The sequence below is a fragment of the Urocitellus parryii genome, chromosome 9 (assembly GCF_045843805.1).
Source record: "Urocitellus parryii isolate mUroPar1 chromosome 9, mUroPar1.hap1, whole genome shotgun sequence".
In the NCBI taxonomy this organism is placed as follows: domain Eukaryota; kingdom Metazoa; phylum Chordata; class Mammalia; order Rodentia; family Sciuridae; genus Urocitellus; species Urocitellus parryii.
In genome coordinates this window covers 119234814-119247411 of record NC_135539.1, presented here as the reverse complement: position 1 = coordinate 119247411, position 12598 = coordinate 119234814, and the positions used below count along the sequence as shown (strand labels likewise).

The 12598-nt window shown below is 40.1% G+C and overlaps 1 protein-coding gene across 1 annotated transcript in view; it reads left to right on the top strand.

The window, feature by feature from the left end:
- The first annotated feature begins 645 nt into the window (after window positions 1–645).
- Window positions 646–12598, top strand: part of Nek7 (NIMA related kinase 7) — a 128390-nt gene continuing 116437 nt past the window's right edge. The window contains exon 1 of the mRNA XM_026401487.2: window positions 646–955. The gene's annotated coding sequence lies outside the window, so the exon portion shown is untranslated. The remainder of the gene's footprint in view (window positions 956–12598) is intronic.

Below are 12598 nucleotides of genomic sequence, written 5' to 3'. Positions count from 1 at the left end.
GTGGTTCACCTTTCCAAATGTCCTAAAAGTCATTGTCCTCTAGGCTGGGTCACTTAGGTACAAGAAAACACTATGCCTCTTTTCCTCATTTCCATGCATTAACACTAAGTGCAGAGGTCGTTCAAATCACTGGGTAAAAGAGAATGGGATCAAAACGCTGTAGTTCCCAAAGAATGGGGACATCACTGAGTTGATGGACCACTTCCAAGTGGGAACACTTAAATTGTGAAAACCCCAAGTTCTTAAAAGCAGCCAACCTGGGCTGAGGCTGTAGCTCAGGGGCAGAGCACTTGCCTAGCATGTGTGAGGCACTGGGTTTGATCCTTAGCACCACATAAAGATAAAACATTCTGTCCATCTACAGCTACAAAAGAAGGAAAAAAAAAAAAAACCCACCAATCCTTCCCTGGGTGGAAAGTTGGCTACAGCAGAGGAAGAGGAGTAAGGGAGCAGAAGGACGTAGCTCCACACCTCCGTAGGCCTGACCATGGAAAAAGATCTGTCGTAAGGGTTCCACTGGAGCTCCGAAACCCGGGAAAGTTGCCCGGCTCCCGGGCACCCTGGCGTGGGGAAGACGCCAGCCGAGCTCAGCAGGGCAGTGGCCCCGCGCAGCCAGATTGCGGGGAGGGGCCAGCACCCGCCCCGCCCCTCTCCTCGGGGATGCCGGGATGTTTACACTCCTGACAGCGGCCTCTGCGGGAGGAGGAGCGGGAGTTGCGGGAGGATGGGCCGCCGCCACTAGGCTCGCACTCGGGACTAGCCTCGGTGTGTGCAGGGTGGGTTCCTGCGCCTGCAGTGTCTGCGGGGGCGGCGCGGCGGGAGGTGGCCGATTGGCTCCTGCCCTCGCAGCCTCAGCCCCCGGCCCAGCGGGCCTCTCCACGGAGGTGCCCAACAGAGCCGCGGGCTCACTGCGTGTCCCTCGAGGGCGGGAGAACGGAAAACACTCAACTTCCTGGTGAGTCGCCTTTTGGAGCTCCGGTGCAGAAACCAGAGGCCTGGCGGGTGGGGCTGACCGCTGTAGTCCGGAGCGAGGGAGCGAGGGAGGTCGGTCGGTCAGTCTGGATCGCGCGGGCGATCTCCGGGATCCCCCGCCTCGGGAGATGGGGCGGGGCGTGCTGTGATCGAGCACGATCGAGTGGGGGTTTGGCCCTTTCCTGGGGATGGGTGGCAGCAAGTGCTAGTCGGCCACTGGCTCCCAAGGCCCCAGGCCACTGTGGGCTCTGGAGTAACTAGGAAACTCGGCGGCCAAGGCGGCGGCAACAGGTTCTTGGTTTCAGGACCCAAGCAACTTCAGCGAAGACCCGCCTCCCAGTGGAAGCTCATTGGTGGCATCGGTTATTTATCCCTGGTGGATTGGTTAAGTCCATCTGTCAGGATTTGGCTGCAGTCCAACTTAGAAAAGTGAAGTTCACTGGGAGAGATTGGGTGGTGGGGAAATCCGAAGTGGTTTGAGAAGTACTGGGGTGATATCGGGTGAGACCTGTTGGAGAATACATTTTAGAACCAGTATTGAAAAATGTCAGTGTGAAGTGATAGAGCGCTTTGGTGGTGATGATGGCAATGGAAGAGAGAAACTGAAAACTGAGGGCAGAGTTAAGACAAAGGAGAGCTAAAAGGGAAAAAGTGAGAAGACCTCATGGCCCTTGAATAGTGTCAGGAAACGAACTAGAGGATGCTGCAGGAGATCTAAATTCTTGTTGCCTTTTTATTTTGTAGTGTAGGCCTTGGGAGATGGTGTATGAACAGATTAATAGTATGTTAAAAATAGCTGTATTTCTTGGTGGAGACAAATGCAAAGAATATGCTTGTTTTATACTATAGACTTCTGTCCTTTAGATTCTGACAAATGGGAAATTGGAAACATATTGCAGACATGAAATGACTTTCCTCCTAGGAGATTACTTATTTCAAGGGTACAAATTGGAAACAAAAAGCAATACAAAGACTTGCCCACAGTTTGTAGAGCATATTTACATGTCAGACTTAGAACCGCTATTTCTAATTCCTTCTTCAGGGAATTCAGTTTCCATGCATATACACACTTCTTACAGACTACAACAGTATGTCTTGTCAGATAGCACTACAGAATAAAGTTCACAGTATGTATGTTGTCAGAGCTTTCTGTACAGGACCATAAACTGCGGCTGGTGTGGTCGAAAAATGGCATAGTATTGCGCTTACAAAGTTTAGGGGGGATCTTGGCTCAGCGGTTGCAAACTTGCCTGACATGTATGAGGCACTAGGTTCATTTCTCGGCACCGCATATAAATAAATAAATAAAGGTTTATCAAGAACTAAAATTATGGGATGTTTGGGACAACCAGACAAACCCTGAAATGAAGGAATAGTAGAAAAAGACATTCATTTAACCCTATGATGCTTTGTGGCATTTGTTTTTGCTGAATGGACACTGAGTATTCTTGGCCTTAACACTGGATAAAGACCAGTGCACTTTAACTGGTTGACACATGACTTGAACAATGATATCATTTTCATGGGAAGGAACCCTCTGCTATCCTTTGTGAGATCTATTCCACAGTTAGCTTCGTCCCTAAAAAGCATCCTGTAATTGGTCCTGGACTGGGTGATTGCTGTGGTGGCAGGGAGAAGTTGGAGCTTTGGGGCGGGGGTGGGGGGGGTGGGGACAAAAAACTTTGCTTCTTGGAGGAATCGGAGGGCCGTAGAGGAGGGGCTGTGAAATAAAATGGTGAAGGAGCCCTTTGAGGAAGCTGGTTGTTTTCTCAGGTGGATGGAGGACCCCAGTGCACCCTTCTGGAGGTGCCAGCTGGAGATTCCACTCTCCAGCCGGAGACCGGCTCTGAGTAGCATTGACGGCCCTCGCAGCCAATGAGCGGCGAGGACACGAAGGCTCCCGATCCCGAGGGCGGGTACTTCCTACCCGGCCTGGGACTAGAGTAGCTGTGGCTGTTCCTTCTCCGAGGATGTCAGCGGGGAGGAGGGACACCAGCCTGGTGCAGAGTTTTGTGAAATCAATACGTAAAATATAGAAGAGGTGGGGAGCCCTCCAGTGTGTCTCCTTTGACTGTTTAGCTGCACCGCGAACTCGCCACTTTGAAACTTTATGGTAGATAAAAACCCGAAACTACTCAGCAGTGACTGCGCTTCTATTCTGAAATCTGAAAATGAACCCCAAGAAATGACAGATAAATCGTTACACGTTTTCACAACCACGTTAAAATCTAGCCACAGTTAAAAAGTCTTGACTATCAAAAGTAGATTGTACTTTAATTCTAGACACAGACCAATCTTGTAATATAAACTGGTTAGGTTTATTTATTTAGAAAATACCTGTTGAACCCTCTGTTCCTTTCACCCTGGCTGGACATTTTCAAGGCTTTGTTTCCAGTCCAGTGAAACAGCACTTACTCCAAGAATGAGGAAAGCACGTCTGGTATGATGGCTGCATAAAAATAGTGGAGGAGGGGGGATTTGAAGCTTGTGTGATTAACATACCCGATTAATAAACTAAAAAATGAGCTTTGTAGTTTTAAATGACTAGAAGAGCAAAGCAGTTAGTATGAATAAATATTTAGCATAAATAAACCCCCACCCTCCCTTCTTGGAATTGACCAGTTTTGAGGGCTGGTTTATTAAGAACGCTTCAAATACTCCAAAGTATGGAGTCTAAGACATCGGAGAGTTTTAAACCGACTGTAAAACAGTGTTTTCCTATGAATTGTCCCAGGTCTTAAGATGGATCTCTATAGTATTAATAATGAAGCCACCAGTCGGGACATTTGGAGAGAGAAGTGATTATTTAATGCAGTTTTGGGAAAGAAGCTGCTTAGAGAATAAATTCTAAAATTCCTTTCAAGTTTGTTCCTTTGATTTTTGCTTTAAACAGGTTTTGGCCTTTAAAAAAACATACAGTGTAGCTGCAGCTGCACAAAGTACTACGCTCCATTCCCAGTTTCATCCAAACTTACATATTCATTCCTTCAGAAGTTTGAGAGTTGGTAAGCTGGTATTTCAGTATATCATCTCTAAAACATAGTAGCAAACTGAGCATAGTAAATAAGAAACTGGTTACCAAAGTATATATAGTTTGTGTAACTGGGGTTTTACTTCAAAAAACTTGATGTGTTAGAAATGGCATGTATGGTTATTTACTCTGAATTGCTTTACCAGCAATTACTTTATCTGCATTTCTATGAATGGATAGAAAATGTTCTAAGCAGCATTTCTTTACACTTCTGAGGCTATTTAATTTTTTCTCCTTCCCCAATTTTATCCTTAGGGAAAGTGAATGAATATAATCTGGTTATATAATTGTAATCAAATTTATGCATTTGTAGAAAAGAAATAGTAGTTCAGAATTTTAAACTTATGCCAGTCTGAGTTACACTTTTAAACTGATATCACTTGCTTTTAGTAATTAATACATTGATTAATCATATGTTTTTACAAAGTATTTCTTTCATTCTAAAAAAAAAGTACTTAGACACTATGATTTTTAGTGAGCAGTAGGAATGAGAGGGACAGATGGTCATGAGACATTCCTCTTTTTCTGGAGCGAGATAACTTTTTTTGGAGATACTTTAAGCATCATAAAAATATCAGCTCTTTCATACTGTCTATGTAATGAGCTTATACAATGAGCTGTTTTGTAGTAATAGCTATTCAAAGTGTTAAGCATAACAGTGTATAAATGAGAAGTTTATTTAAGTGGTTTTAAAAATTTAAAATTTTGTTTTAACAAAACAGCTTGCCTTTTTGAAAATTGCCCCTGGTCTTGTCTGTTTATAGTAGTTGAGGGCAACTCTTTCTTTCTGTGCTGCTTTTGTACAGAATAGGGGATTCACAAACTTTTTCTCCAGAGAGTCAGATAGTGAATGTTTTGGGCTTTGTGGGTAGTGTAGTCTGTTGCAGCTGCTGCTTTTGTGACTACAGACTCTATACACAAGTGATGGTAGTTGTGTTCCATTAAAACTTTATTTATACAAATTGGCTTTTGGTGTATTCCTGGTCTAGAAGATAATACCAAAGGCCTAAATGTGATTTGAAGCCATCAATGTTTGGGTTGATATAAAACATTGTTCTAGGTAGGAAAGCTTATAACTTAGTTTTTTTGGTCCTTAGAAACAATTTGTTTATCTTCCCCATTTTCTTAGACTAAAGTTCAACTGTGTATTCCCAAATTTTGTATTCCATTTCAGATAGTTAATAACCATTTGACCTCTTAGGTTCATCTTCTCCAGTTTCTCCAACATTCTTTGCCCTTGGGGGATCCTGTGATACTGAATAAATGTGTGCCTGTCTCTACCTTCCTTCTTAACTAAGGTAGAATCTCATGCTGGTCATTTACCTTTATTTGATTGACTAATAGTACTCTCAATATGAGTACATTTGGTTATGTTTCTTTAATTAGCAGTTTTTATTTTAAGCTTACTGGTCTGATGCCTTAGTCAACCTTTAAAGGGAATTTCTGGCATGAACAAGAGGGTAGGTCTAATTTTTTTTCTTTGCAAGAAAAATGGACTTCATCTTTCATAAAACCTTTTTTTCCCCAGTTAAAATTTGTTTCCCCCTCAGTTAATCACTGGAAAGGGACTGTGCTTTAGAGGGCCTGCTGTCAAGAAGGGTGTGTGATCTTGGGGGAGTGGTAGGTACACCTCCCTTTGGTCTAGGAGTCAGCTGTAGGCTGACCTGGATGCAGCTACTGAGAAGCCGTGGGATGGAATGGAAAATGAAATACCTTTGGAATTACTCTCACAAGGGGTGGGTTGTGGTTGTATGGGAATTTTGAACCCTTCAGGGAGGCCAGGTGGGACCTGGAACTTTTGTTTCCTGAATAGTTGCCTTTGATTACAAGCAATCTCTTCGATCTTTTTGACCCTCCTGACACATACTATCTTCTGTGTTTACCATTGTGTGAAAACTAGGCTCAATGCCTTAGGTTTGTCCCTACTTTATGACCTTGATAAAGTTTCTTAAAAGTATTCAGACTTCACTTTTCTTAACCTTTCAAAGCAACTTACATGAGCTAAGGATAACATCTTAGTAAATGATCGGGTGGTGGACCCAGTAAGTGTCAGTTTCATTTCACCTATTTTCTATTCTTAGGACCTTTGGGGGTGGGAAACACTTCTGTTATCGGTTTCTTCTGATGACGCCTACTCTGCTTTAGCCCAGCCTTGTCTGATTAGGGTGCCTCCCAGTTCTTCGACCATTGTTACTTTGCTTGGATTCTTCTTTCCCTTTTCCCTGTCATGAGTCTATTTACAATGTACTGGTTTCCCCTTTTGAATTAGTGTTTTCATGATTTTTTTTTTTGGGGGGGGAGGGTGGAGGGGAAGCTGTAATCTTTGTTCCTTCAGTAGATAAATCCCCAAGAGGCTATATTATGGACTATTTAAAAAAATGCTAAAAGGTCTTCAAATTCTGATTAAAAAAAATGGCAAAATTAAAAATGCTTTTTCCTAGTACAGTAATAATTCTGATTTACTTTTTATTGAAATATTTTCTACATATCCTTAAATTCATTATAATTTTTATTGTCATTGTAACATAATAAAGTCACACACCTTCAGTTTTATTATGGCTGGAAAAACTGAGTAGATATGTTGATGAAAAACTTTTATGCTTAATCTGCCATTACCTTTATATGTGGAAACTTATAGTAAAAGAACATTTTTATAGTTTCTGGAAACTTACAGTAAAATAACATGTTTGTATACTGTCTATGAGAAATTCAGAACTGGACAATGGGTAACTTATTCTTAGGTAAGTGGCATGTCCTTATTCCAAACATTTTATCTCTGGGATCTGGTTTGCTAGTCAACAGATACATGTAAGTTGCAAAATGTTTTTTGATTATTTTATAGAAAGAAATTTATTCACATTTCTTTTGTCAACCTACAAATGTATATCCTTGGTTATCACCAAGGTCTTTGGTATTTAAATATGATAGGGATAGTATAATGGCAGGTATACTATTCTGTGAAAATTGGCATTTGTTTTCACAACACATTTAAAATTTTTAGTAAGATTTTTGTATTTGATAAATATTTTAATTATTGAATATTATTTTCAGCTTTTTTGTTAGATTTTCTTTTGTTACATAGTTCTCCCATTTACTCCTTTATTTAATTTTTTTACAGAATCAAGGAATTTATTGTACAGTATTAAATAGAATTTGGCTGTGCAGGAGTTTAGAATTGGAGTACTGTTTTAATACCAGGCCACAAAGGAAGTTGCTGCTGCTTCTATGACCAGAAAGCTGATAGTCTAGAACCCCACAACCACTGTGTGAATTAAAGTACAACTACTATAAGGAAGATGCTGTTACTATGGGAGCCCCAGATCTCTGCTGGACTGTTACGGTCCAGGAACGGGATGCTTTGTTAGCACTTCATTGCTGTAACAAAATACATAAGAAAATCAACCTTGAAAAGGAAAAATCTATTTAGGCTTACATATCCTTCAGAGATTTTAGTCGATGGTCTGCCGACTCCGTTAGCTTTTGCCCTACAGTGGGACAGACATCTTGGTAGAAGGAAGGAAAGTTGCCTTCCAGGTGGCAGCTGGAAAGTAGAAAGTAAAAGGGACTGGGAAGAATATAATCCCCATGCCTCCAGGGGCCCACTTCCTTCAACTCTCTAGTTCTCCCTCCTCCCAGTAGTCAATTCAAATTATGAAACTCTGTAGGGATTAATCCATTAATGAGATCAGAGCCATCATGATCCAAAGGCTTCTCAAAAACCCTACCTCTGAACATTGCTGCACATGAGTCTTTGAGGGACATTCCAGATCCAAACCATAATGGGTGCTCCAGACCCTGGGTCTCAACACCTATATAAGTTTCCTAGGGCTGCTGTAACACCTTGCTACATACCAAGTGGCTTAAAAGAACAGATTTATTCCTTCAGTTCTGAAAGCCAGAAATCGGAAATCAAGTTGTCAGTAGTGCCATCCATGTTCCTTCTGAAGGTTAAAATACACCCTAATTTTGCCTTCTGGTCTTGGCAGCAGTCCTTGCCTTATCTTATAGACAAAGTACTCAGTCTGCCCCTGTCACATGGCATGCTTCCTATCTGTGTCTCTTCTTACAAAGACACCCTAAGGACCTCATCTCGGCCCCTAATTATTTTTTACACTTAAAATTTAACAACACGTGTACTCATAAAATTAAGATTCTTTACTACACACAAGGTTTTCAAATTTCTAATCTCTTTGGTCTAAACAGCAGTTTAAGCTTTGGCAGGGGTTGTGTCTGAGGCGCCCAAGTTTCCTTGTACCTTTATAGTATGCAGTTAGTGTTGTATTGCTGCCACAAAATACATGTTCCAAAATCAAGGCTTACATTGACCATCAAATCTTGTCATTTCCCTTAGGAGAACGTATGTACATAATTCAATAAGATGAATATTTTCTCAGAACTGTTAAGGGAGTTTATAAATTGTCTAGACTGGTCTTTTCATTTAATGTGAGAATGTAGACTTGCTAATCCATGTTCCACTACTAAATTCTGTTTCCAAGTTCCAGTTTAATGTTCTTGTTTGTTCTTTGTTTTGTAACAGTAATAATGCCCTTGTGTAAGTTTAGTAATGTTTTGACAGTTGTATGTTTTTCACTTTGGTTGAATTAGCAGAATCTTGTTTTTGTTCATGGTATGTGCTTAGTGAAGACTGGCTGATAGCCTGGTGGCATTTTACCTTTGATTGCCCACGTGAGGGCCTCGAACACCTTATTAAGTCAGCAAATATTTGAGTAACTAATTATGCACTTGTACAGTATTTCTGTAATTTTAAAAATGAGGAACATTAGGGCTTGTTATTTTGGATTTGAAATAGGATCAAAGAAGTAGCTGTTACCAATATGGAGCCTAGTCCAAGAAGCCCTCAGAGACCAGAGGTAGGATAATAAACGTTAGAAAAGTTCATGGCTGGTAACAGGATTGTCTGCCCAGTATTTCATCAATACATATTTGAGAAGGAAAAATCTATTTCAGATTGACACCTTGATTCAAAAGTCAGGCATTGTTGCTGTTAGTAGTTCCAGTATATTGATAACTTATATGATCCCATTGGTTCCTGTATATCTGAAATTTTGCTGAACCCATTGATCATTTTCTTTAATTTCTTCTCCTCTAGGTGTGATTTGGTATCATGGGTGCCATAGTTTTCTTTATCTCTGTATCCCTTCTTCTATCTTAGAAGTTGGTTCTGGTTTATTGTATGTTCCCTGTCTTCAGTGGTAATTCTTCCATGCAGGGTATAAGCAGAAATTAATTGAATCATTTCTGGGGGATTTATTTCATAGTTACATCCATGTGTACATTGAAAATAGTTCTAGAGAAACTTGTGTAGCTGTTCAAAAACTTCTCAAACTAGGTCCTCTGAGTGCTTGCATCAGAGATTGATTTGATAATTATGAGCATTAGCATTTTAAAATAAGTACCCAGATGATTTTCATATGCAGAATTGGAAAGATGCTCTGTGATAGAAATTTGCATTGTAAATAAGCAGTCCAAATGATCCCAAGGCAGGTGTTCCTCAGGCCACACCAAGAAACACCACATGATTGTTCAAAATCCTTTTTGTTTTGTTTTGCTCTGTTTTATAATGTTTCTTCCCTACTGCTGACATCATTCTAGCATGGCTGTGCAGTCCTTTGGAGTGGCTCACACGTAAGGGTCAGACTTCTTTAGCATATGTAACAAGGTCTCAGCTCAAAAACATCAATAGGCATTATGAAATCAGTTATAAATCAGCTAATTACTAAGTAAACAAGTATAATACAAATAACAATTGAGTAATGGCAGGAGAGAGAAATTTCACTTCCAACAAGGTGAAAGAAAGTATTATATCTGTTAGTTTTAATTAGTCAACCAGTTCCTGGTTATGCTGTTCTCAACATTTTTGGCATTTTTACAATACTTTTCTCGGTTTGGTGTGAAAGCTTACCACTTCCCTTGTTCCTGAGGTACCTTTTTGCAGAAGGGGAATCCCTTTGCCTTGTTACTTTGAGTTTTTTTTTGTTTGTTTGTTTGTTTGCCTTCAGTTATCAGTGCCTGAGACCTACCTGTAGTTCTCCATCTTGTTCCACAGCTTGTTCACACCAAGCTTTTCTGTCTTGAATATCTGGCCATGCTGGAAAGTGTTCAGGAACATTACGATGAGTAACCTGTTCCTTTTTCCATGACTGTCTTATTTCCATTTGTTACTTTGATAACAAGTGACTGGTAATAACTTCCCTCCTCGTCTGTAGATACAGGCCTTTTTATATAAAAGATAATCTACTGAAGAAAACCTATTTGGTAATTTTAAAACTGCTTTCAATGATGTGTTTTTATACTTAGACTTCATAAACAAAAAGTACCTATATTGCTTATAATCATTTTCCTGTATTATTTAAGAGGAGGCAGTGTGACATAGGAGGTTTTGAAATTCTGAATTAAGTTCAGGTTCATTTTTATCTTTTAAATACCACACATTCTGACAGTTATGAGGTAATTCAACTGCCACGCAACTCAAGGATTGTCTGGCCACAGGGAGTTCACTGATTGTGTGAATGGTTCAGATAATACAAAAGAACCTGGACTTGTAATGGTGCACTAGTATCTGGTTAGGAAATTTTGGGACTTTGGCATTTAGAATATGGTCCCTGACAAGTGGGACCATTCTAAGGCTCTTCTTCATGTGGGGAGTAATCATGCTCATGATGTCAGTATTTCCACGTTTTCTAAACTGTGAACTTAAGAGTGCATTTGTACATGCATTTTCACTATTCAAAAGATCCTATTGAGTATTTGCTAAACTGTTTCAAATCAAGGTGGGCTTTTTCTGAACTTGGGATTCATATCTGCCTAAAAACAGAGGACAGACGATGTAATCTTTGTAGCTTTTCAGCAGCTGTAAGACGAACGATTCTGATGACGTTCACTTTATGATCCTTTAGTGTCCCTTAAAGTTTCTCCCTATTTTTCTACATGGTCCCACCATTCATAGGATAAAGCAATTGAAGGTTGTTGATAGGTAGCTGAAAGTGAGCAAAAATTACTACGATTAAGGAAAAGCCCTAGGAAAAGTGAGAAGAAAACCTAGACAACAGTGGCATTTTCAGCTGGAATCAATAGAGAAATATAAGGGGTAGGATAAAATATAAGAAAAAAAAACTATGAAAAAGAAAAAGGAGCATGCACTAAGTATGAGAAAGGTGGTGAAGTGACTTTCTACACTGTTTATTCATGTCAAAGATTCTGCAGTTTCTGTATTATAAATTGACTGGGTGTATAGGTTGTGCTGTAGTTGTTTGGTTTTTTTAGTTTGTAATTAAGACACAAACGACTTGAAAAAAAAATCTACATTTAATAGAATTTGGTTATTAATCCTAGATAAAACTGCAACTTAGTAAGGCCTTCTTTTGGTTGACAATGAAATCAGTCATCCAGTGGGGTTTCCAAGTTAACAACTTTTCACAATTAGAAACCACATTGGATCACCACTGTGCAATATTTAAATTATCCTTTTAGTTTAAAATACTATATTCATATCAAAACAAGTGTCTAGTTTTATGCCTTTTAAAGTAATTCAGTTATTATAAGAATTTAGAATAAGGAATGACCTAATATTGTGTCATATTACTTGCCTCATCTGTCTTTAATGGTTACATAGTGGGGCCTCTGCTTTCAACCTGATCCTGATTGATTTCTGTTAACCACATTTTAATCACATTTGACAACTTACCATCCTCTTTAAATAAATTTTTTACACCTTTTTGGGCTGGTCTGTTCTATCTCTGTGCTTTTCTTACTGCTTTTAAGGCCTATTCTCTACATTCCAATTATTCTATCTCAGTATATGGAAATCATCTTTATCCTTTAAGGCCCTTCTATTTCTTCCTCTTAAGGCCTTTAATACTAGTCTCTCACCATAAATGTTTTCTTAACATCCTTCCTGGAATATAAGCTTCTGGAAGGTGTGAATCATGTCGTGTGTATGTTTGTGTTTCCTATAGGGCCTGGGACCATTCTTGTCAGAACTGGCCATTCGCAGAAGGGCAGAAGCCTGCTTCCCAGAGACTGTATGAAACAGAAGGTCTGGGCAGGTCCTAGCAGTGAGAAGATGTCCAGAACGATTGTGCAATTGGTTTCAGGGAAGTCTAGGATGACTGCCAGGCACATGTTCCTGCAAGGTGCATAGAATGTGGTATCAAGGAGCTCTTGCAGTGGGAAATAGGTCCCAGGCCCTATAGGAAACAAATATGCCCAGGACATGATTCCCACCTTCCAGAAGCTTATATTCCAGGAACGATGTTAAGACAAGTGCATTTACTGTGATAGACAAAAACAGAAAAGGCCACAAGAGGCCGAAGAAATCGACCTCTGACTCTTGAGTGTCACTGACAAGACCTTCAGGGATCTAGTTGGAGAGGCTGGGCTTTGTACCTGAATTCCGAGTTCGAAGTTGTGAAAGACTTCTGTGGGATGAGATGGGAATTAGAACTGGGAAAAAGATGGGTTTGTCAGACATGGATTTGCTGTGAGTGGGGAGGGATGTCGAGTCAAGTGTTTGATGTTTGGATATAATTTAAGGGGCCTGGGCAACAGAATAAAAATGAGTTTCTGGAATTTGGA